We start from the raw sequence: 26,083 nt of genomic DNA, 5'->3' as shown, positions 1-26,083 counted from the left end.
GCGTTTTCATAGGAGTTAAGTTTCTTTATATATTTTTTTTAACTTTTTCATTAGATAAGTTCGATCTTTGCAAATTTTACTGAAAAAATGCACCACCTGTGGGCAACGCTGCACAAAATCGTAGCGCGGTAGGTTATGAAACCGAATTTTGCGGACCATTTAAAGGACCTGGCCGCTCTTTGGGACACCCGATATATATGATGGCTGCACATTTTTGAAGCGCGGGTGTTTGCAAACAAGCGCACAGAATTAGTGATAAACAGATATCACTGGTATTCTTAAACCGAGGACAGCAGTGTCGCAAGACAACGTAGATAATAACAGAGACTTTACTGAAAGATAGAATAAATGTTAGAGAAGAATGTAGCTATAATTTGTGTGAACGTCAATACAAAACGTGCTATGTCTCATTAAAAAAATTATATGGAGGCAGTTTCGTACCTCCCCTTGTTGTTGGACTGTGCTTATAATACCATGTGTCGAGTGAAAAAAAAATAGGTTGTACACAGTAAAATATGCATCACAAGCAAGGCATGACAGGAAAGATTTATATGGCTGTATCGCCATTTGGTTTTAACGGCACGCACAATAATGCAAAACATAAAATATTTGCTTATTGTCCTATGGGAAATTAGTCGTTCTTAGTATCTGGGAGCAAACCACCTCTGTTCTACTTTAAAGGTCACTAGCTGCTCTTTTAAAGAGCAAGAAACGACTAGTTTTCAAAGTTTGATAAATCAATCAATGTTCGATGACGCGCAAAATTTTCTGATACCATCTCTCTAATACTTTGATTGGGTCAGTAGTAGTACCACCCCTCGTCGTCTCCAGTGTCATCTGACGAAGGGTCTACTGGGGATGCTAGGAGCCGCAGAACAATTTAAATTTTAAGTGCCTCCAAGTGGTCTAAATTATTTTCTCGGACAACGCTGGGGCTTCCAGATGCTTTTTGCTAGGATGAAATGTAAACCCTTCATCGTTTGTCTTTTGCGGCGCGTCCGAGCGTTGCCCGACGGATATCCTCTTTTGTTCTTTCGAAGTAGGCCACACTACTGCGAAGCAACATAGCGTTAGCATCGAACTAGCCATTCAGAGTGATGCACTCACCGGCACATGGAACTGGAAACTGCTGAGTCACCGCTCACTCGGTCGGAGATCCCTGCACCCGATGACCACTTTCGGCTCTGGGGTAGGACGACGGAAAAACAAGAAAAAAAAAAGTCATCAGTGAACGTTGTTTGAGCACTAACGGGCGGCTCAACAAAGAGACAGAAAAACACTGGCCAGCTCTATATCCGATTGAGCGGCGTCGAGTGCCGAACCCCGCTAGATTGGAAAATGCTCGGACTGTCATTCTGCGTTACGTGTCTGTGCGAACGATCTCCAGCGCAGTCTAAGAACTAGCGACAGCTGCCGTGCTTGAGACTGACCTCTTGGCGATCCAGAGGTTGGAGCTAAGAGCCTTATTTTTCCCGGGGCCTGCACACCAATCACTGGTGCTTCCGCTCGTATCTACAGCTAGCAGATAATTTCGCATGATGCCGGAAGTCGCCGAGATTCGGCTTGCCCCGGAAGACCAATCAGAAGAAGGAGAAAACCTAGCTATAAAACAAAATACGTCGTGGTTGTTCCGCGGGCCACGCACATGAGCCTAGTGACGAGGCTTATTGGGAACATTCAAGTCGAGAAATACACCCTGCTTCGCTCTTTAAAGCTCTACAGGTCGCTCAAGTTGTGCAGACAACTGCGTCCACTAACTGGTACTGCTAAGCAAGCGTCCTTAATGTGAAACCCCACTCTTGGTTAGCATGATTCTGAACCAAGGTGGCGATGGGATCGCCTTCCAGACCTGTACATGAACGTGATCAATCGTGTATGCTGGCGCTTCAACACAGTGTGGTATTTTTCTTTCTCCTGAAATTCACATCCCTGGCCGCACTTATTTTTCGATATGCGAGCTTTCTGTGGAATTCAGCCCGGCTGCACCAGTTCTCGTGCAAAGGTAGCAGTTGCCTACGCTATAATTTCGCGTCTCTAGAAAATGGGGTCAGAACAAAACGCGAAAACTGTCCTGAGCTAACGGCCAGGCACTTGCACGACAATACTGTATATGCGACGTCGAAAAATTGAGTCGTTGCTGTTATGTTTTTGGCTTTTGCGTTTGGTGGCCTCACCGGTTTGCGGCTCATCACGCAGACGTGTTTTGTTTGTGGTAATGGTTAGGTAGTGTAGTTTGTTTGGGTTTAATTTGCTAGTACACGAAAAATTGAGATTGGCGGTGCACATTTATCACCCCGAGGATATCGGAAGCCAACTACACAAACTTCAATGTGGTCAGATTCGTACGACGGATCGGCAGCTATCGTGCATGTGTTTCTCTCTTCTACATTTCCAGACGAAACGTGATGACGTATTAGAAGAGGGTTTCCAAAATTCAAGCTTGAGGAGTTATATACCTCAAGATGGAACAACAAATAAACTATTTTCTTTTGGCCAGTTGTCTCATTTTATATCACTGAGGTGTTTGACCCTGAAACTTGAAAACACGGAAAAATAGGCTTTAGCTTTTGTTATCATTCAGTTTGGTACACGCGAAGTAGAACTGGTACAAAAGTATTATGCTTAATATATAACGAAAGTAATGACAATGTTAAAGAATTACTCACATCAATAAATTATTAGCTTTATTCTAAAATCCGAGACGAGAAATACCTATAACCCAAATCAATGTTGATAAACGAGTGTGTGGTCACGTGAACAGTGTGTGTGTGTGTGCGTCTGTGTGTGCGTGCGTGTGTGTTTGGGGGGGGGGTGCACTGCTCATATGCTGAGGGCAAGCTCTGTTTTATCACAACTGCGAGCGAAGGGGAAACTACACGCGCGAGCATGCCGCCCTGAACTAGTCTTTCACTGCACAAACCTATGTGTACGGCAGGGGTCCACATCTTTTCGTTTCGTGGACAACATTTCATGGACACACGCTTTCACGGACCGTAGACAGAGACGATATGTGCTCGGACAGACGCTTTCGACGAAACGTCCCAAGGTGTGTTGATGAAACGATTGCGAGAACCTGTCGATAAAACGAACTGTCGATGAAACGTCGCAGTATCGACGAAACAATCTGTCGATGAGACGTTGTTCGACGAACTGATTGATGCACATCGCTCGGCAGGCCCGCTTAAATCACGGAACTCGCTCCTGTCGCTTTTGCTGCGCTTAAATTCTCACAATTTACCCGTGATACGCCGAAATAGCACCACCACCGTGAAAGTTATGTAGTTTGTGTATGGATTTCAGTATGCGTGCCTCACTTTCTCAAGGGGGGCAGCAGTAAAGTATCCCTCTGTAAGCGATTTAGCGAGCGACGAGACAAGCGACGGCGACCCGCTTCGCCGTCGCTTGGTCAGTCGCGCGACGAGGCGAGCCGCATGAAAGCGACGGAAGCAAGCGACCAAGATGGTGAGCGACGTTTTCTAGAAATAAAAAAAAAACGAGCGATGCAACGAGCGACAGTGAGAAATCTCCGTCGCTCGTCCCTGACTCTCTTCGCTTGTGCCCTCGCTCGTTTCGTCGCTCACTAAATCGCTTACATGCGGTTCAGCCTTAAAGGATACTAGCGCGAGTGACTAGTCTTATAGCAGGGGCTTCTGCTGCACGACAGGAACGACGATGTCGTGGCGGCCACCGTGGCAACTAAATCAAGGAGTTCAAGTGCCGGCTGTTACTTGCTTGCGATCAACCAATCACATATGGAGCAGACCATGAATATGACTCTTGTTGACCCGTGTTTGCTCTTGACTGCTAATAATTGTATTGGTTGTCACGCTGTGCATGAAACGCACGACTCACAGGTTTCCTAATGATTCTGTCATCGCTATTGGTTCATCACAGTGAACGAAACCTGCGACTCAGCGTGCGTTCGAAACTGCACAGCATCCCAAACTTGTTGATTTTGTGAACTCGCGCTTATAATTCATCTTCAAATGTTTGTCCAGGGTCGTACAAAGCATGCACTCTAAAAAAAGCCCGTGAGTCTGCTCTCCCGCACAACACTCGGAGAGCCAATCACCGCAACTTACGGAGGCAGCTCAGCGAATGAGAATGCTGAAACATATGTTTAGACCAAAAAACGCAGTCTGAGTTGCGACATTAAGCAATGCAAGCGTGACGTTTTGCATTGCTTAATTGCGCCTAAAAAGAAGAAAGCACCGATCTTGCCAAAGCAGCTCATGCCAGTGCCCAGTGCCGAAACTTTTTCGCAATCACGGGAGTGTTGCATCGGCGGTCAAACGCCGAGCACAATTCAGGCCAGGCGACACTTGACAAAGAGCTCCCGTCCAGTCGACGGAAACCATCTCCAAGTCGGAAGCAAAATCATCGGTGCAGACGCGTCGCTCCAGACACGACCACCTTAATGAGATTGGATTCGTCCCGAGTCAAGGCGACTCTCCCAAGGACGCGCTCAATCGGCACGATAAAAAGCAGCGTCGGAGGGGACCGACTGTTCTGAGACGGGCTTTGAAACGAGAGATTAAGGTCCTGGATGCTGCTTTCTCCGCTCCTAGGCAGTATCGCCAGATTGCCGCCAAACGAGACCCATCTCCCCGACGTCGACCACTGGCCTATCGTCGCGGCGGACGCCAAGCGAGTCCGCGTCATTAGGAAGCGGCCGCCATTAAGCTCCGTGCTCATCAAATCTGGCTCGCTCATCATCCAGTTGGAGCCCTCGTTTTTTACTACTCCCCGGTTGGATTCCTTCCCCCTTCAAGCATAGTTTGAGGCATGGAACACATTTCCATCTTGGCAATCTTTCCACCCCCGTCCCGGCCAAAGACTATAGTTCCACGCCTGCTTCTCGTTCCGGCGGTTTCTCGTGCTTGTTTGTTTGTTGCGGCAGCCGCATCCGACCCGCAGCACGGTAGTTCGAATTGGGCGGATGCGAGGGGGAGGAAAGGGCGCAATTAACGCGCCGATAATCACCCCGCAAAACTGGGGCACCGGGAGAAAAACGGCGGGACCAGCGGCGGCGACGCCACACTATTGTTTTGCCTTAGATATATACACATATATATTATACTATATTCTCTCGTTTGTTGTTGTTTTGGGGCAAGGAACGAACCCCACGTATTCCCCTCGGGGAAAGAAAACAAATTTTCAAAGCCAGGAAGAGTACGCGAGAAAATATCGGCGTTCTCTCGCTAACTGCACTGTAGCGCGCCGGCGGAAGCCATCAGCATAACCGAGGCACGCAAATAAAAAGCAGTTTGCATGCAGCGAGCAAGAGGGCCGTCTCCCCACGGTCCACGCTTCGATTCCGCAAAATCCCCCCCCTTCCCTCTTCTCTCTTCCCCCACGGCTGATCAATAGGATCTCGCCGTTTGCTCTGTGTTCCGCAGGGACGAGGCCTACACAAACTTCCCACAACAGGGCGAAGCAAACTTGGCGCGGTCCCCTTTGAAGCCCCCGAAGAATCAAAGAAGGACGTTTTGCGGCCGGCGGTAGCTCTCGTCCGCTCATCACCTCCGACTCCTCCATGGGATGATGGGAACCCCAGTGTACACAGGCTAACGGTGTGCGCTCTTTGCTTCCTTGTATTTCGTTAGCTTCATCCGTTTACACAGTCTGTCCATCCTTCCGGGTTAGTTAGATTATTTGTCTGGCCATTTTGTTCGCTCTCTCTTTCTCTCTCTTTGTGTCTTTTAGGCTCCCGAAGAAATCGCGTTAAAACCGGTGCGAAAGAACACCGCGACCACCAGTTCAAACAAATCTGCTGGTTTTATGGCGCTGTTCTTTTAAGGTTTTTCTTTTTTTGTATCATTCATTTTTGTCTAGGTGCATTACCGGAGAGGAAAAAAGAAGACATCAGGAACGGCTAAAAGTTCTGCTCGTTTTTGGGTTGATATAAAACAATACAGGGTCTTGAGGTATCAAGATTAGTATGCTCTCGATATTTTCTTTTTAGCGGTGATGACACTACCCCATCAACAGGAGAGTGAAAGTATGTTGATTTTGGGAGGCAGGCAACGAGCTTTTCGGGAAAACCTGATAGCGTTGCCTCACTGTAAAGTCGGATGGCAAACATAAGTGATTGGTTCATTCCATCGTAGTGTTTCACAGAAACGCGCATCTCTCAATAAGTGTTCGGGGTAAGAGCAGCTGGCAATTGCACCGAAAATCTTATTCACTAAGAAGCACCATATGTACCAGCAATGGTACAGATGAACGAGGGTGCGCCATAGCCCAGGCAGCACAAATTTGGCCAATCATTGGCCAATAGCTGGCAATGTCTAACATTCGCGGAAATTCTCCATTCTCCTAAACCATAATAACTATTGCTACCGTAACCAACGGTTCGCCACCGGGCACACGAAGTGGGTGACATACTCTGAGTCTGCGGGGGCGAAAGGGGGGCAATTCCAAGAACAGAAAGAAACTCTCACTACTCTCCCTTGGGCCGCGGTTCCATGCCAACCTACGCCATACATATAAATTATAAATTAATCCAGTATGTCTTTTTTCTCTCAAACGAGTATGGTGTTAAAACGATTATTAACTCAGAAATGGTTACACTGTTGCTGGCCTTAAGACATATAGTTGTTTCTCTTTGTCCGTCAATCTATCAAAAACATTCCGTTGAAAATACCATTTACCGAGAGAAATTTGAAGAACATATACAAATCTTGAAGGTTTTCGGTATAAATGCCTTTCGAAACACCCACCAATCAGGGATGTCAATATTGCGCCCACTGTCTCCGCTCTAGATGAGCAATTTGGCCAGTGCAATTTGATTGCAAACCTGGAGTCTTTAGTGTGTACCACGTAAAAGACCCCAGGTTAGCGGAAAAGCAAAATTATAGGCCCGTGGAGAACACACGTACCTTCCAAAATGACCATCGCTGGGACGCACACCCCAAGGCGCGTGCTTCTCGCCGCCGAAATATCGCTTTGAATTTGAAATTGCTAGCAGGATACCGCCGCTTCTAGAATGTCATGGTCAAAGAGTTCGGTGTGGAGCGTGCGAGAATTGATAAAAGGTAACTTGAAAATCTCAAGTATCACCAACGTTCTCAACGCCCTTTCAACGACAGAAACGGTTGGCTGTGCCAAATGTGCTAAGAAATATATCAAAAGACTCAGAACCAGAAGTTTTGGGTAACTGCAAAGCTCCTGGAATACATACGCCTTCCATTAATAAACAAGAGATAAAGTGAATGCACAGTAAGAAAGAAAGAAAAAAAAATAGATATGCCCGCTCCTTGGCCAAGCAGATACAGTTCCATTTTGAAGCGATCGTGGGGCTGCCGAGTGCACTTTAATAAAAACAAATTTAAAGCTCCCGAGTGAACGAAGAAACAAATACGCGTGTTATTCGCGAAGCGTTCCTCGCGAAAGTGTTAAAAGAACTGCCTTCTTCAAGAATGAGAGCGACAGTGAGAAGAATTCTACAGAAAAAATTCCAGAAATGTACCTTTTTGTGACAAATGTATCATGAAGATTCGTTGTACACAGAGTCAAGAAACAACGTCTGAAAGGTGCAGAAAGAGATGAGCGAACCAAAGGGGGACACAGGGGCGGTGCTGATGGCCAAAGATCGGAGTTCCGGAAGGCTGCGATTTGTGTAAGCAGTGGAATCACCTATTGAGCCCGAGGTTCTATCGTTACGCACACTAAGGCAAAGAAGAAACTCCCTACTTCATCGCACCTTATGGTGTATTAACACGACGGGGAGTTTCTCCGTATAGAGAAAAGCGAACGTCATCGCGCTTCGACGTCACGGATGCTTGCTAAGCTCCGTGCTCTGCCGAGAGCCAAAACAAGGATATGGCTTCGAACAACAAGCTTGATAGTGTACGTAAAAAGCACGGTGGAAGTCTGAAGTCGCGGCATTCTTACAAGCGCAGAGTCGACGTTGACAGTCTGACATTGCTCTCACACGACTGAGATTCCATTTGGGAAAGCATGCGTCACGGCGTTTTGAGGTAACATGGTTCTCGTTACGGATGCTTGATAATCCCTGTACTCCGTCGAGAACTGAAGACAACCTCTTCCCGTACTATACGGCTCGTTCGATTTACCTGATGCACCTCCTGCACCGGTGCATAAAGGTGTAGAACGGTGTACTTCCGGTCGCATCTCAATACACATGCCTGTAGTACACTGCCCTACACTTTTCTGCACTGGTGCAGGAGCTGTACGTAAATCGAACGAGCTTTGAGTTTCCCATTACTCCGGCGAGAAAAGGAAATGGCGTCGAACGACAAGTTCGGTTAGTTCCATGGTGCGCAAAAAGCATGGTGTATGCTTGAAGTTGTCGCATTCTAAAACCAAGAGCGTCAAAGTTGACAGTGTGACGCTGTTATTATTTCCTTCGACGAAATCAAAATTAATGCCAATGTCAGACTCAACTTTAATGTTCTAGATGTAAGAAGGCGACAGCTTCAAGCTTTCACCATGCTTCTTACATGCACCATCAAACTTGTCGTTCGACGTCATAATCTTTTCTCGACTCTCGGCCGAGTTAAAGTTAGTGGATTCTGGAAAAGTAGCGCCAAGTGGCGCCAAGCTCCCCGTATGGTCGCCATTTTGTCTCGTAGAATAAGCAGTTTCTCTTTGGACTTGATTCTTGGTGAGCCGATCCAAAATCCCGGTGACAGGTTGCTTTATTGACATTTTTGGTATAACGAGGCTTTGCTATCCCACACACCGGAGAAACAAGCGCACTCATTACTCCGCAACCACATGCGGCGACGGCGTTTGGAGGCAATAAAAAATCATTTTCCTGTCTTGACATAAACACGAAGAACAATATCAATCTAAGAGATCTGTGGAAATAAGCTTATGTAATAGACCGATCTCACCGAGTGTTCCACGCATGCGTGACGCCGCCATAATTATATTTTTCACAGGAGGCAAGGTATACAGTTAACGGGTCGGCTCATGCCGTCTCGTGCTCTGCTCATGCGGACCTGCAGCGGGGTTGTCGCGCGTACAGAGATACTACAGTTCCCATAAGTGTTGCGGAGTTGCCACTCTGGAACTGTAATGATTCCGGAATCATTCCGCACTTTCGCAACCCTCGAATGAAATGGGAATGGAATAGCGGCAGCGCTGGGGGGAATGGAATGAGAATGAAATTGATGATCTTTCCCGGAAGGGAGTGGGAATGGAATGGGACTCGATTCTTATGCGAGCTGTGTCAATTTTCCTCTAGGGCCTACGGGCTGATGGCGCAATTCGTTAGCGCATGGCAAGTGACTCTTCAAACAGCATCATTGCACTGGAGGTGACTGGCGGCTTGGTTCTCTCACTGGCAAATGGCTCCTTCGAGGATGAAAATGGCGCGCGTTTAGCGAAGCAACCAAAACTAAATAGTTGTAGACGGACAGGGTGTCCTTCCTGGCGCCGCGACAAAGCGAGAAAGCGGCTGTTGTAATCAAGCGCGATTAGCATGTAGCTTTTAACCCGGGTATCGAACCGACCCAAAAACAGGAGCAAAACCGTTATAACCGTAATAAGTCTGTAACCTAAATCAAACATTTTATATTGAACTTGAACCGGAACAAAACCGTAATCTCATGTGGCGGTTACCGATTCGAAACAGTTCGGCGTAATGAAATGTGAACCGCGCATTCTTGCAGGTGGCGGCGCAAAGTCAATTAAATTTTCGTGACGGTGGAGTCGGCAGCTCATTTTTTACAAAACAAACCGCAGCGACGACATGGAGAAAGCTCAATAATAATGCAACAAATACGTATATTTCACTTCTATTTAAAGCACAAATTGGCGACGGCGAGTTGGCGTGGAGGCGTTTACTTGTATATACTCTGTTTCACCTAACGATGGACCGGAAAGGACGCTACGGGCAACAGGAGCCATATCGTAGCTCGGAGGGCGTCATGTGTCCTTCCGGTTGGGCGGAGCGACGCGGGGAGCGTGAAGTTACGAGACAAGCGAAAAAAGCTGAAGGCATGTTTGCGCGTTTGTTCCGGGCGAAATCTGGAGGCGCCAAGAGGCGAAGCCATGACGAGCGCGACCATACGGCGCCGTTCGCCGGGACGTCAGCCGCCCAGAGCCCTAGGTCATGACGACACTGCCACATGACCTCGCGCGGGAATTTCAAACAACCTATCACGCTCACGTGACGTCACGCGTGGGAGGAAAGTGGTTCACTTCAATAAGTAATTCATTTGCATGAAAAGAGAAAAATTTGAAAATGTTTAGGCGTGAGTCGAACCTACGACCCTTAGGTTGCGGAGCAGGCACGCTACTAACTAAGCCATGTCCGCCGCTTTTTTTTAACAGAGGAGAAGAAAGGCTATGTCCGCCGCATTCCCTGCCCACTGGCAGCAAGAACATGAGAGTTGAATGAGAAGGCGATGCGAACGGGGCCGATAACATAACGATGTTTCACCCTCAATTAAGATGGCAATTTGGGCCAGCTGGTTCATGATCGAAGATAGGCGCCGAAAAAACAAGGACGAGAACAGACGTAAACGCTGGCGCACTCGCAACTAACCTTTATTGAAAAAACGAATCCCTTATATAGCCTTGAAAAAACCCTTCGTCACGACAAAGCACGGCGCAGACCCGTTTCTAGAAGAGCAAATTATTTTGTCGATAAGGTTATTGACGTGTCACTTGTGCACATCTTGCCCTTTGCTTTTATTTCAAAAGCCTCGTGGAGCTCCCTGGATATCTTCTCTGGGTATCTTCTCCGTGTCTAGTCGTGAGGAAGGGTTTTTTCAAGGCTATATAAGGGATTCGTTTTTTCAATAAATGTTAGTTGCGAGTGCGCCAGCGTTTACGTCTGTCCTCGTCCTTGTTTTTTTGGCGCCTATCTTTGCTTTCACTCTCAAGTTTGGTTCACACACTTGCGTGGGTCCGACCGAGTGCGACTGCAACGGCTTGCGACGTACGGATTGCTATGGCAACAGCTGCATCGGCTTCAACAAAACTGGGTAAAAACCGGTTTTTACCCGGTTTTGTTGAAGCCGACGCAGCTGTTGCCATAGCAACCCGTACGTCGCAAGCCGTTGCAGTTGCACTCGGTCGAACTCGACGCAAGTGTGCGAATCGCCCTTTAAAGGCGAAGCTTAAGCGATCACCAAGTTATTATTTTCTTTCCCAAAAAATCTCGGTTTACGTTTACTTCTGCCCAAACTAAGTGCGATAACTGAATTCACAGGACAAACATCTATAGAAGTCCTCTCCTAAATCAGATTTTTTAAAAAGTTCTTCAGCTTCCTTTTAATTTTCGCTTAACACGATCGTCTCCAGAAATAACTTTACAAGTCGCTCTTAAAGTACACAAATGCGGCTCATTTTACTCACATTTCTGTTCACCCTCTTTCTGCGTGAAAACGCGGACCTGAATAGTTTAAGTGAGGACGGACTTACGACAGCCCTTTGCCTGTCACGGCGTCAACTATTTTGTGACGCGTAGTCAAGGCTGGCGCCACTTCAATAGTGCTCTAACGCTGTAAAAGCTACCTGCTCGAGCGCGTCGCTTCGTTTGTCGTCTCTTCCGCACGAGAGTGCGTTCGATTGAGAGGCAAGACGAAGCCACGTGCTCTTGCAGCTGTGCTGGGCTGCAGACTGTGGAAGCTATGCTAGCCTTGACAACGTAGAAGAAAAGAGTTGACACGGTGTTCATGAAGACGTTCATGTCAAAGGGGTCATGAAACGAGTTTTCTACTTTAAACAAATTCTACTTAGGATCACTGCCTAACGCTAATAACTGAATAAACTTGCCTTAGTTTTTCTTTCTAGGCAATGGCAGTCGCCAAAAAAAAAAAAAAATTGGAGAAATATGAGCATCGTTCATACCCCCAACTCGGAGCCAGAACAAGCGGCCACATGGCCTGTTGCCTATCATATTTCACCAACGTTAATCATAGCCACGCGCTGGGGTCGGCAATGTAGAAAACGCGTGCAGAGCTCCAGGCATTGTTAGAGTTTGGCTATATCTCATCACCGCAGGGGTTGGACACGACCAACTACCCGAGTGTCCGCCGAGGCATTTATTGTTTCGAGTCGAAGTCGAGTGCTCATGCAGTTCTCGTGTCCAATCTATGAGCCGCGCTCGACTGTCGGTTAGGCGGGTGGTTTGAATCCCACAATTGTGTCATCAAGCTTTGCGAAGGCAAGACTGAAAGAAAAGGTCCCTTCTTATACTCGCAATTTCTCCGCGACAAAGAAGCTTCCGAGTCAGCGGCGGTCTGTGCGAGTATACTTGGGCCAGACTAGGACCAATACGCCTCTGCAAACTCATGAACATTCCAACCCGATATTGTTTCATGACCCCTTTAAAGGCCCTCGATGTGTTTTGCGTTTTTCTTTCAAGTAGCGTCAAATTCGCCCGTGCATGAAGCCCATGTTTCGAGTGGTCCTCAGAAGCAAATGATGACGCAGCGCTGAAATGAGCGGCCCTTGGAAGCGAATGGCGACGGAGGACCCGCTCGTAGCAAGTATGTTGCGCGTTTCCACAACAATGGTTCGCGGTACTTGTAACTTGTAAGCGTGAATTTCATTAAAGGACTTTAGTTCATGTGGCCAGAAAATCACTCGTGCGGGGGTTTTAGCCGGCAATAGAGAGACCCGCATTCACCAGCAAACCGCCCCTACATGCAAGTCCACTGTGCGTGATTGGGACCAGTAGCAAGACTACGAGCTCACGGTTCTGTCGCTGTCTGCAATGCACGTCAGCCGTGAGGATGTCTTGGTGGTTTTCTGGAGCGGGGATGTGAGAACTGTCTCATAATTTATACAAAACTACAGCCCAAAAATAAAAGAGAAAGCAGAGTTTTTACGCAGTGGACTACGTCATGACACGTGTACATCTTGGAGAACTTGGCTGGTCGAATATTCTCGTACATCTCCAAGTGTGCACTCCAATCCGATGCACTTGGAACACCATTCATTCGTCTTTCTCGAATCGACCCACGAAAAAGCCGATACATATCAGGTTTCAAATGTCGCAGCCCCAGTGGCAAAAAGGAGTCCGTCCTTTGTGTCGCTGAAACCGCTCGGCTTTATTGGAGTATGTTGCCTATCGCTCTTCGTATTGGTTTCACCGATTATCTAAAGGCCACTGATTAGTGTTTTGACGGCATCACGAGGCAGCATACATATACAGGAGCTTCTGAAACTTCATGTTCCCGCTGGCAGAGTCAAGCACTCGTGGGCACACTGCACGTTCTCGCATTATATATGGACATTTCCCATGCAACCGCCTGATGTCTTCGAGCCTAGTTAGCACTACGGTCGAGTTACCGCACATGGCGCTAGCACGGAGCATGATCACAGGTAGGATTCATAAAAGGCAAAGAATAACTTGGCCAAAAAAAAAAAAAAACTCGCGAGAAAATACTTATATAAAATACGACCCAAGAATAACACCAGAAAGAAATCGGTAAAACCAATCTCAAACTGCAGCTTTCGTTGAAGTGATAAACTGTTTTTGTCGTATTTAGTTTTTAGTCCCATCATCGTTAAGGAAACAAGCTTCCATGCGCGCGTCGGTAGCGACGCCGACATATCCCGCAAGAAGCCGCATACTTGTAAACAAAGCCTCGGCGAACAAGGACAAAGCAAACTCAGGGACACAAGCGCTTTTAGTTTGGTTTATTTTGTCACCTGACAATTTTTCGCAATTAGCAAATGTCACCCGCGCAAACCTGCGTCGTTAGGCAAGGAGCGTAAAAAAGGGTACGAACTAACAAAGTGTGCAGGCATTTATTCTCGAGAAACGAACGGTCGGGGATTTAGGACGACGCGCGAAAGGGCCCTCCCGCTATGCGACCACACTGCGGAACGCTTCATTTTGTCAACAACCGACGAAAGATTCTAGGCGCTATGCTATGCTAAATAGAGCTTTATTGTTTTTTTATTTTATTTTTTTTTTTCACTTTTCTCCGTTTCTTCGTCAGCCTTTTTTTTTTTTTTTTCAGCTTACTCGGCGCGTGCGACACCTGAAAGGGGCTTGGAAGCCGGTTGGCAGCGCCCCCAACGACAGCGTCCGCGTCGCGTCGCATAGTAAAGCGCTACCAGACACCCAAGTAACGCGTTGCTAGTAACCAGTTACTCCTACCTAGTAACTCTTTTGGTAACTGGTAACGTATTTAGTTACTTTTTTTTTCTAAAAGGAAATTGTAACGGACATACTTAGTTACTTTTTAAGATCAAGCAACGATCGCGAGTAACGGTATTTTGTTACTTTTGAGAAGTGACGTTTACGAAACCGTTTAAACACCATCGTTTTAATTATAACCTGAGTATGCGTCTATTGCCGCTACCCATACAAAAATGGTCTATGGTCGTCTATGGAAAATTATATATTGCAGGCTATCACCCCCTATGGCCCTCTGTGGTCAGCCATAGAATTCCATAAATACAGCTACAGCCAGCTATAGAAAAAGCTATGGCCCTGCGTCTAAAGACTGGGAACCAATAAATTGTCTTTACCGCCTATAGAAACTTCTATGGCCACGAGTCTAAAGATTGGGAATCAATAAGATTTCTCTACCCGCCTATACAAAATTATATGGCCGCTTTTCTAAAGACTGGGAATCAATAAACGTTCTTCACTCGCCTATAGAAAATTCTATGGCCCCGAGTCTAAAGACGGGGATCCAATAAATTGTCTTTACGCGTCTACAGAAAAATTTATGGCCCCGAGTTTAAAGACTAGAAACCAATAAATTTTCTTTACACGCCTATAGTCACGAATGACAATTGATGAGGCGATAATAATTGAAGAAACTAAACGTTTAATGGGGTGAACTTGTGCCCAGAACAAAAGGGAATAGAAGATAATATCAAAGCGTCGCGAGCGTCGAAGTCGGCGAGACAGCAGAGTCGAACGCTGGAGCGAAACTGACTCTGGCTCGCTACGCGAAGCCCCTTATGTACACGCGTGGGCTTCTGGAATAATCGCCGCAGAATGTTCGACGCGTACTAACATTCAGACCTCGAACAAGCACCAGGATTCTCGAATTTAACAGAACACTAAATTGCAGGGATAAACAAAAGACACGTCCTCCCAGGAATCGAACCCTGGCTTTTCGCGTGGGAGGCAGGCACGATAACCGTTAGGCCACGCGCGCGATGCCTACGTGGCCAGCTGTGCGCGCGGCACAATAGAAAATCCCTACTGGCCTTTACTTTTTATAGGAAAAACGATCCAGGTTAGAACATTAATGCAATACTAAATTTCTGTAATACCGGGGGCGAAGCATGACCCAAGATATGTTCTCTGCTGTTCCAGCGAATCGTGAAAACCAGTAATATTGTTTGTTTGAAAAATACATTGAAATACATGTGCAACAATTAAAATTAATTATTACCCCCAAAAGTGAAAATGGATTACAATGGCGAACACTGCAATCAAGCAACTTGATTGCAATATTAAGCACCAGTGTACCGCATTTCATCACTGCATTGTCCAAATGATTCATGAAACCTATTAAAAATATATTTATTACATTTTAGTTAAATAGTCTAATGATCTACATTTGCTTTTTTCAGGGTGCTGAATAAAGAGATGGGGGCTATTCCAAGAGACAATTCAAATAATGTATTAAGTACGAGTAATATTTGCTCCGCCTCTCCGTGCTTATGCGACAAATTACGGCAGTCACCGGTCAAGTCGGATCCAAAAATAAGACTGGCATATATAGGGATAGTGCAAACTTAGCATTCGAAGAGAAAAGGGGGGGGACAATAAAGAAAAAAAAAAAGGGGGTGGGGGTCCGGTGTTGCTGCGCTGTTGATGTTGTGTACCTCCGGGTTTAACATCCGGTGTACAGACCGGGTGTTAAACCCGGAGGTGCCAACCCGGGAAAGTACAGACTTGGAGATTTAAAAGCATAGAGAAGAAAAGAGAGATGGGGAATCCCAGATTCACCAGCTCTAACTGAAGCACAACACTGCCATTCGTTCGAGCGCGTCTCTTCAACGTCGCCGGAGATGTATTTTCAAGAAAGCGGCGAAACATAACCGATAAAAGCTTTAAGACGCAGAAGTAAACGCATACCGAAGAGAAAACAATAAACCATGATACTAAAGCAGTTGTGTATTTGCCAATCAAAGAAACCACAAAAGTAACTCGTTACCTTTCAGGTAACGTAACGCGTTCCTTTGGAGAATTGGCAACGAGTAATAATATTAAATAACTTTCTTTTTTTTTTTTTTTTTTTTTGGGGGGGGGGGGGGGGGGTAACGCGTGCATGTCTGAGCGCTACCCGCGCTCGCACATCTAATACCACTGATCTCAATGACAATTGCTGGATCGCGCTTGCCGCTCCCGCAAGTGAAGCCACCGGACTTCACTCGCTTGGGATACGATTTGCCGTTTTTGCTAGCCTTTGCTGCGGTTTTCCAGCGTGCTGTGGACACGTTTTCTACTCGTTCGTCGTCATTCGCCGAAGAAGTTTTTTGAAGACTCTGTGAATTGTTGAGACTTGCCGTTGTGAACACGTGGAAAATTTTACGAAAGTGCAGTGTCGCAGGAAAAAGGCACAACGCGTCGAAAGGAAGGGCTGGCGGCGTGTTCACAGCTTCCTTGGCACGCCGAAGTGCCGTGTCTCTGTGCCTTCGCACGCTTGGATACCGACCAAGAATCGACGCCGTGTGGATGTGTTTTGCGAGTGCAATGTGCGTGAAGCCGTATCAAAAGGTACAACTCGTCGAAAACAAGTGTCGCCGGTGTCGCGGCGTGATCAAAGCTTCCTTGGCACGCCGAGTGATGCATCTTTGTGCCTTCGCACGCTTGGATACCGGTCAAGAATTGACGCCGCGCCAAAGTTCTGAACGTGTGTCGCGCGTAGAAGCCTTTAGATCATTTATTTATATCGGCCACGGAGTTCTGGATCGTCCAGCTGTTCCGGTGAGTTGCTATCAATAAAAGGGAGAGATCTGCACGTGTTCTTATGTACTATATTAACCATGGCTATGTCCCAAATCTACTCTAATAGATTCCGTGGGAGCACGAATAGGGCAACGTTGTGGAGCCAGGGGGGTTTTCGAAAGCAAAAGTACAAGACGGCGAGAATGAAAATCTTTGAAGCGCGGCCGATACTGATGAGTGATGAGGAGCTGTTGTGCACGGTATTGTGTAAATCGTCTAAGGACGAAAAAAAGACGTACCTTCCCCCCATCTTCCGTCGCTAGTGGAGGCTGGATTAAGCTCGTTCCTAAACCGCGAGGGGAAAAGACGCTGATCCAGAGGCACGAACAGCTTCACGCACATTGCACTCGCTAGACACATACACACGGCGTCGGTTCTTGGTCGGTGTCCAAGCGTGCGAAGGCACAGAGACACGGCACTTCGGCGTGCCAAGGAAGTTTTGAACACGCCGCCAGCCCTTCCTTTCGACGCGTTGTGCCTTTTTCCTGCGACACTGCACTTTCGTAAAATTTTCCACGTGTTCACAACGGCAAGTCTCAACAATACACAGAGTCTTCAAAAAAACTTCTTCGGCGAATGACGACGAACGAGTAGAAAACGTGTCCACAGCACGCTGGAAAACCGCAGCAAAGGCTAGCAAAAACGGCAAATCGTATCCCAAGCGAGTGAAGTCCGGTGGCTTCACTTGCGCTGCAGCGAACAAGCGGGGAAGCGCGATCCAGCAATTGTCATAGAGATCAGTGTCTAATACGGTCACAACGTCTTGGACGCCGCCAGGGCCTTCCCGCCGGTTGTGTTTCTCGTTCTTGCTCCAGAGTGAAAGTTTGCCATCCTGAAATTTGTAAACCTACACGCGTCTCTTGCCCTGTGCGTGTTTTCAAGTCATTCGATCCGCAGGAGTTTCTTGGAGCTCGGGTTCAATCGTGAGTTACGCAGTTGGAAGCGGCAACGACGTCAACACACCGCTGGTTTTCGTTCATCTGCGCTGGAATGTGCCTCTACGAAGAGTTAATTGATAAAAAAAAAGACACTGAATTGGATGTTTCTGAGGACGCTCTACAACTTTGTCATTGGAACTTTTGCTCTAAATGAATTATTTCAAAAGTTCAATAATTAAGCTTAATTAATTAGTTAATTGGACAAAATTCAAAAATAGCCTGACTTGCTCCGAAGAATGAACAAACATATTCGTTTGGTTTCGTATTCCTAAAATGCACCGAACTATTTTTAAACCTTGGCTCAATTTAAGTGGAATACCCTGTATATATATATATCGAGGTTTAACTTTTTGATGTTCGTTTTTATGTTGAAGACTGTTCTGAAAGGGGGACTAATAAAAGCAGACTGTGTTTCCAACGGCCAGAGTAAAGTAATAATGTATGTTGCATTAAAATAAGTTAGAAATATTCGCTATACGCGCGGAAAGAGGGAGAGGGAAAGACATAAAAAAGGGAAGGTCTAACGAACACTGATCCTTACTTCGTAAATTAACGTTCGTTTTCATTGAATACTCATCTATGTTTACCTGCCCTCTGGTGTTGCCGAAAAAACTCCCCTAGGACAAGGAAAAGAGGGGGGGAGCGGGGGGGGGGGGGGGTTGAAGGCACATGGTAGGTAAGCGCTCAGCGTGCAGATTCAAAATGTGTGTTCCCTTTTAGGACAAAAGTGGAACCCCACGGCGCAAGAACATTTTTTTTTTTTGTGAGGTGCCTGGGGTGTTTATGACTGGGGGTGCGGAGAGGGGGAGGGGGGTTCAAAATGCATGTATATATTATAGGGTTGGCTTGATTTCGGGGGGGGGGGGGGGGGGGGGGGGGAGGGCTGAAGCCCCATATGTGGCCACGCGCCACTAAGAGATCTCTAGAAGAAGAATAGAAGGTCGAAGCGCGAGGGGATTAGAATAAAAAGCCCAGTTGGATTTCGGACATCAACCTGGTCGGTCGTCTCTATCGATTTGGTGACCCGGACGTGATCAACCGAACTACTCTATTATGACCGATGAGGGACCCAACCGACCCTACATTCCTCCCAAATTACGTCGACAGATTTTCGAACAACTTCATGGCCTCAGCCACCCAGGCGTGCGAGCTGCGCAACGCCTTATTGGTGCACGTTACGTGTGGCCACGGATGAACACTGACGTTCGAGATTGGACTAAACAGTGTCTCTCGTGCCAGCGATCAAAAATTACTCGACATAGCAACACACCTCTCATGCCATTTCGCACCCCAGGTGCCCGCTTCGATCATATCCACGTTGACCATTGTGGGCCCTCTTCCTACATCCCGCGGTTTCACCTACATTCTAACATATGTCGACCGCTACACTCGTTGGCCGGAAGCAGCGCCGATTCAAGACATTACGGCACAGACAGTTGCGGCGACCTTTGTTAACATATGGGTCAGCCGTTTCGGGTGTCCATTCATTGTCACAACAGACAGAGGTCAACAGTTCCAGTCCGCTTTATTCTCATCATTAACACAGTTGCTAGGAACTCGCCACATCCATACAACGGCCTGCCACCCCTCTGCCAACGGCATGGTGGAACGCCTACATTGGCAGCTCAAAACCGCCATCGTAGCACGTGAAGGCCGAGCTAACTGGGTAGACCACATACCTATGGTGATCCTAGGTTTACGCTCTTCATTCAAAGAGGACCTCAGCTCTACATCAGCAGAGCTGGTGTATGGCTCACCATTACGTCTACCGGGCGAGTTCTTTATTCCCACACCGGACCACGGCAACGCCCCTACCCTTCACCACTATCTCGATGAGTTACGAAACTTCATTCGTCGCTTGCAACCTGTGCCACAACGCCAACCAGCTCATCCAAAGGTTTTCACCAGCCAAAACCTGACGACTTGTACCCATGCATTCTTACGCAAGGAAGGAATCAAGAAGGGCCTCACTCCACCGTACAGCGGCCCCTACAAAGTTCTGACGCGGACTTCCAAAACATTCACAACGGTCGCGAAGAAGTTGTAGCGGCTGACCGCATAAAACCTGCGTTTATGGATAGCGCTGACCCCACACTCCCCAACAGCGTACCACATTTTCCTGGTCGACCCATCACCATATATTCCCTCCCCCCCTGGCTACGCCCCTGCAATGGAGGTCTCTGCGGCGGCTCTGATCAGAGTACCCATTTCTTTAGAACAAGCAGCACCCCTATTCGAACGAGCACCCGAACAAGAGCTCGGCCTGGCAGCAAATCCGTGACTTTTGACTCGACAGGTCCGCGGAAGCTCGAGTGAGTGCACGTCAGTGTAAGGATTGTGCTTCCATTGTACGGTTCCGAAGGTCTCAGGCCAATATCACGCGTCTTTTTTTTTTTTTTTGTGGCGAAAACGACGCACGTGACAACGAAAACGGGAAAGCAGCGAAAACGCTAACCCGAGCTGTAGTAGGAAGGACGGAATCGATGGCGCTTTCCGAGAGCTTCCGAGAAGCGACTCACCGATAGCGTCTCGCCGATCACACGCTGTGTGAACGTCCGTGGTCGCTTGCCTCTCGCGCGACTGTCGCGAGTCGTCAGTGTGAACGAGCCTTAATGTCGCGCCCCTCATAAAATAAAAAAAAAACCAAAAAGACGAAATGCACACACAGCGTGAGGTCGCTTTGGCAACGCCCAAGTGCCACGCGCACGGCGAAGCGCGCGCACCATCGACGGCAAGGCGAGCGCTCTGGTTTGCCGTTCTCGGTCAAGAAAGCCCGGGCGATGCTCGATCGTTGCGGTTGACCGGCGCCGATAGCGGAAGGCGAGCCAACTCTTGCACGAGAGAGAAGCGCTCAACGGACAATGCGCGTGCTCGGCGCGGTGCTGCCAGAGTGGCCGCGCGGCGTTTTAAATGAACCATCGGGGCTGCTTTTGGTCACTGATTTCCCGGGGGGAGGGGAGCGAAGGCCAAGGAGGAAGCCACGCCTGCATGTGTCAGTCGAATTTACACCGCCTTTATTTATGAACCCGGAGCAGAACAGGCTGTCTTCTAAATTGACATGCGGCAGGCAGCAGGAATCCCCGCGAATCACTGCGAATGAAGCAGCCACGAATAAACGAAGCGGGGCTGGGGATCTTGGAGCGTGTCGCTCGAGACGGACTGAGTGGGACGAGAGAGCGAAGACCGGGGGGGGCAAAAGTAATGGGCGGGTCAGAAGAGCCAATTCATGGGCGCGCCTCCTGTGATAGCTTCCTCGGTCCCGGAATGCATTCTATTCTACTCTGAGGTCCAGCCGCAATTTCAACGGGGCTGGCATTTCCTCGGAGGATATCCCAGCAAAATCCCCGACGCTAATTCGGGGCTGATGGTGGTCGCGGCCGCTCGCTGTTCGGCGCTCGTGCGGCTCAGACATTACCGGGAAAAGCCGGCACTCGCTGCCGCCGCTCGTTCCCCCGCCGCGAGTCGTCGGAACTCACAAGATCTCCTTCCCTGGTTCGAGCAACGAGAAATAAACGACAGCTCGGAAACGAGCTGCGGGTGGCTGCGTGTAAAACCTGTTTACCGTGCACCACTTTTCTTTTTCTTCGAATAGAACGATACATCTACGTAAAAGATTCATAACAAGGAAAAAAAACGCATAAAAAATACCCACGGAACCAGGCTCGTACATCACCCTTTCTACACCCGCATTTTGTTCGGTGTGCACGACAGCTTAGTTGGGTGTTTGTTCAAATCCATTTTATACCCGTGCGTGCTCTTGGTCTGCGGCGGCCGCAGTGGGCGAGTCGGCCGAGACAATTTGATGCGAGAGTTAATCCCTGGCACGCCTGGGTTCCCATGATTGCCGCGTGCGCAAGGAATCTCGTCGCCTGAACGTCTCAGCGGCGGCAAACAAGCCCTGCTTCGGGCCCCTCTCTGTAATCAGCTCAGACAAATTGGTGCCCCAGCCAGCGCGGGTTCCCGCGCTGCGCGGATTCCCTCCGCGGCGCAGTGTGCCAACCAGAGATACAGGCTCCGCACCGCCTCGAAGGAAACGAACAAATATGCACCGCAAACTCGGCTCCGGCACGACAGGGTTCATTTATATTTTTACGACCTAAACGTAAAACAATAACACCAAAACTCTCGATAAGTTTGAAAGGCGCACTGAAGACGACTTTAAACTTGAATAAGGGCGTCCTATCATTACCGCGGGGTTCAAGGATCTATAGCTTAACGAATAATAAATATACAAGGTGTTTTTTGTTGTTGTTGTTGTTTTAAGCTTTACAGATTTGTTTTAAAAAAGCCGTGAAAGTTACACTTGTGTGGTTTGTGCGGGTGAGTTATACGGCCAGGGGGACATTATGTGGGTGGCTAATCTTCGGATAAGTCGGAACGCGATGATAATCTAATCAATCGCGTTCCGCCACTGTCAGCTTTACGCCTGCTTCACGAGTGGTAACTTTCGTGCGCCCTGGAGTTTCCCACGAGCTTCAGGTCGTTCTAAAAAGAGTTGATTTAGTGGTTTTCAATGACGCTCTTTGAGTTTCTATTTGGAACAATAAGTGTATTTTCACTCATTAAAAAGTCAATTAACCCATTTTAATTAATTGATTAATTGATTAGCCGACATATCGAAAACATTATTCACCCACATAATGTCCCCCTGGCGGTATAACTGACCTGAACAAACCGATTAAGAGTAAGTTTCACGGCTTTTTTTACACAAATCTGTAAAGCCTAAAAAAAAAAAAAAACACCCTGCATACACTCTAAAAGAAGTCTGTGCGTCTACTTTCACGCACACCACTCGGAGAGCCAATCGCCGCAAGTTACGGAGGCAGCTCAGCAAATGACGTTGCCGAAACATATGTTTAGACCAAAAAATAGTCCGAGTCGTGACATTAAGCAATGCAAAACGCCACGCTTGCATTGCTTAATATCACAACTCAGACTGCGTTTTTTGGTCTAAACCTATGTTTCGGCAGCGTCATTTGCTGAGCTGCCTCCGTAAGTTGCGGTGATTGGCTCTCCGAGTGTTGTCCGGGAAAGTAGACTCACGGGCTTTTTTTAGAGTGTATAGACCTTTGCAAAGATTGCCTTCTGCGCGCTGCCATGTTTGTCGGCTGGGCTGTGGAACGCCTTCTGAGCATGCGCTGTTGATCTTCTGTGCGGAATATTGGACGCTGCGCATGCGTCCTCAGTTCAGTGACTCAGCATTTTTCGCCGGGGTGATAAGCGATGTACAGATCTATATATCGGGTGTTATTTTTTATTCGAAACAGATTTTAAAAAAGCGTCTTCGCTGCTACCGTCCTCACTATATTTTTCTTGAGCTTGGCGGACATTCGAGGGGCGAACAACCGTCGCAGTCTGTCGAGTAATTAACTGAAATGTGTTAATTAAAGTTTTAATTATTGCAAATAGACATATTGTTCCAATTAGAAACTTTGTTGAGCGTCATCTAAAACCACTAAATCTGTCCTTTTCAGAAAGTCTTTGAGCGCGTGAGAAGCGTAATAGTGCGCTAAAGTTGCCACTCGTGGAGCAGGTACAAGGCTGGAGCTCTCATAGGAGATGGAAAAATCGCGCGGGCGCCTTACCGCAACCGCTAGCGTTGTACCTGCTCCACGAGTGGTAACTTTAGTGCACTACTACGCTTCTCACGCGCACGTGGTCTTTGGGGAAATTACTGATTTAGGGGTTTCACAAGACCCTCAGCAAGTTTCTAATTTGAACTATATGTATATTTCAGTAATTAAAAAGTTATTTACTCATTTTCAATTAATTATCAAGCTAAATAGTAAGCAGCACGCATTTTCTGAATATTCGTCGTAACACGAATATTTCGAAATTACTCTACTATTTGAGAACGCATTCGCAAGTGTAAGTTTTGCTTTCAGTTTAGGCTTTGGTAAGCAAGGCCCATTGACAACGAACGACAGAGCTGCTAGGCGGCTTCTACCTAAACTGGTGGCGTCGGTGTCGGTAATCTGCGAGTTTCTGCTCCCTTGTGACTCCTGACTTCCTAAACTGTGCTCACTTTCGCGTTCTCCCACCCGTATTATGGCGGATGTAGATGATTGCGGGAACGGTCTGCGAAGCGGAAGGACGAACGGGAAACGGCATCTAAACGAGGAGAGAGGAGCGCTATTTGGAAATAGTTTGCGAGGGTGACGTCATCGATGGCGCAATGTACGGCATGCGAGTCAACGCTTAAAGCGTCCACAGGTACAACAACGCCCCTTGCCAACCATCTCAAAGTACATCCTGCGTTGTTAAAACAGTATCGTGGGATTACCGCTGGTACGCCGGGAAAAGATCAACCGATACTGACAGACTTCGTGCGCCGCACGGAGCCCCTGCCAGAAAAGGGTGCGAGCGATAAATAACAAGGTGGCCGCCATGGTGGCGCTTGATTTACAGTCTTACAGCATTGTCGAAGGCCGCGGCTTCAAAGAACTTGTGACAGAAGCCGTTCCCAACTATCGCCTACCATCCCGCTCTACACTCTCGCGCATGCTTGTGCCACGAATGTATGACGACACCCGAAAGAAGGTGAAAGCAGAGCTCAACAGTGCCGTTGGAGGCGGCACCACCGCTGTTGCCTTCACAAGCGACATGTGAATGATCGCGCGCTAACGAAAGTTACGTGAGCTTCACCTGCCATTTTCTCACTCCAAAATTCACGATGACGCGGTTTACATTGAAAACTCGACACATGGCTGCCAGTTACAGTGCTGTGAACATCGCAACAATGTTGGACGAAATGTGCCGTGACTGGGAGATACCTGATGAATGTGCGAAGTTCATCGTAACGGCGGATAACGGGCGCAACATCCGTGCTGCAGTAAGGAGACTTCCATGGACTGAAAGAGCGTGCTTCGCGCATACGCTTCAACTGGCGATTAATGAAGCGAGATCCCGTTCGCCGGCCATTGATCGTCTGTGCAAGAAAGTGAGGCATATATTGTGGGACATTACAAGCACAGTTTATCAGCTCAGAAAAGGCTTGAGGAGTGCCAAAAGAAGATGGGAAAGAACGCACTACGTCTGGTGCAAGACGTGGAGACGAGGTGGAATAGCCAGTATCTTATGTTGTCTCGCCTTCTGGAACTCAAAGAAGCAGTCACCGTGGAGCTTGCTACCTCGGACTGTGACATCGATGGACGTGGTTCACCAGACTGGAAAGGTTTTTCTGAATGTGTACAAGCATTGAATCCATTGTTTGATGCCACTGCTATTGCCAGTGCTGAGAGGTATCCGGCTTTGTCCACCCAAGTTCCCATGATTTTTAGTGTGCTCCACTGTCTAGGGTAACTGTGCTGGGGCATCAGAATTTCCCGCAAAGCCGATAAGATCCATCAAGGCAATGTTCATTTTGTATGAGGAGGACAAGGAAGCATGGCCTTGCTATGTTCTTGGACCCACGCTTCAAGACCACTATTGTTAAAGCCGAAAAGGAAAAATCATTATGGCTAAAAGCTCTGGTGCTGCAAGAGCCACCCTCATGTGATGCTACTGAAGAAACCCAGCCGGAAGCTGCAACACAGCAAAGCTCAACGCCGTCAGCAGATGTTTGGACAGCATTTGACCACTTAGCCAAAAGTGCGATGGAAACCAAAGTGGTTTCAGCTTCAGAATGGGAAGTTGTAGCGAATGTGGAGGAGGCACTGCTAAAGAGAGAGAGAGAGAGAGTAATCCGCGTGAGTGGTGGCGAACTGTAGGGTATTTAAGATATTTGAGTCTGGCGAAGTTTTGCATTAAATGCCTGGCAATACCTGCCACTTCAGAGCCGAGTGAGAGAGTTTTTTTCTGTGGCTGGAGGTGTTGTTTCCGCTCCAAGGGAGCGCCTCCTACCTGACCATGTGCAGCAGTTGAATTTTCTGCATGACAACTTGCTACCCTACAGCTAGAATTTTTGTTTTTGTGTTTTTATTCTCGTTGACACCAGTGAGGCGTCCCGACATGTGAAAATAAAAGTGCTGCGAATAAATTCACCTGCCCTCGACTATTCCGTATTCGAATCGATATCCGAAAATATTAATATTCGCACACCCCTAATATATATATAATCGGCTAAGGCGTCGCCCCGGACAGGCGAAGGTTGCGGGTTCAATCGCCGCTCCTGGCCCAATTTTTCGCCAGCTCTCTTTCCCTTTCCCTAACTTTAATGCCATAAATTCAATAATCAGCTTCTCCCCTCTTCGTTCACAATATTACTACGGCTGCACTTGTCAATCTTCACTCATTC

General features: G+C 47.7%; 1 protein-coding gene across 1 annotated transcript in view; it reads right to left on the bottom strand.

Annotated features, from left to right (window-relative positions):
- LOC8053393 (complexin) overlaps window positions 1-26,083 on the bottom strand; it is a 1,077,036-nt gene that overhangs the window by 879,299 nt on the left and 171,654 nt on the right. The window contains exon 2 of the mRNA XM_042287376.1: window positions 1,108-1,184. The gene's annotated coding sequence lies outside the window, so the exon portion shown is untranslated. The remainder of the gene's footprint in view (window positions 1-1,107; window positions 1,185-26,083) is intronic.

This window comes from Ixodes scapularis, unplaced genomic scaffold (assembly GCF_016920785.2).
Source record: "Ixodes scapularis isolate PalLabHiFi unplaced genomic scaffold, ASM1692078v2 PGA_scaffold9__187_contigs__length_104089568, whole genome shotgun sequence".
In the NCBI taxonomy this organism is placed as follows: domain Eukaryota; kingdom Metazoa; phylum Arthropoda; class Arachnida; order Ixodida; family Ixodidae; genus Ixodes; species Ixodes scapularis.
The sequence above is the reverse complement of the archived record's forward strand: the minus strand, read 5'-3'. Positions and strand labels throughout refer to the sequence as shown.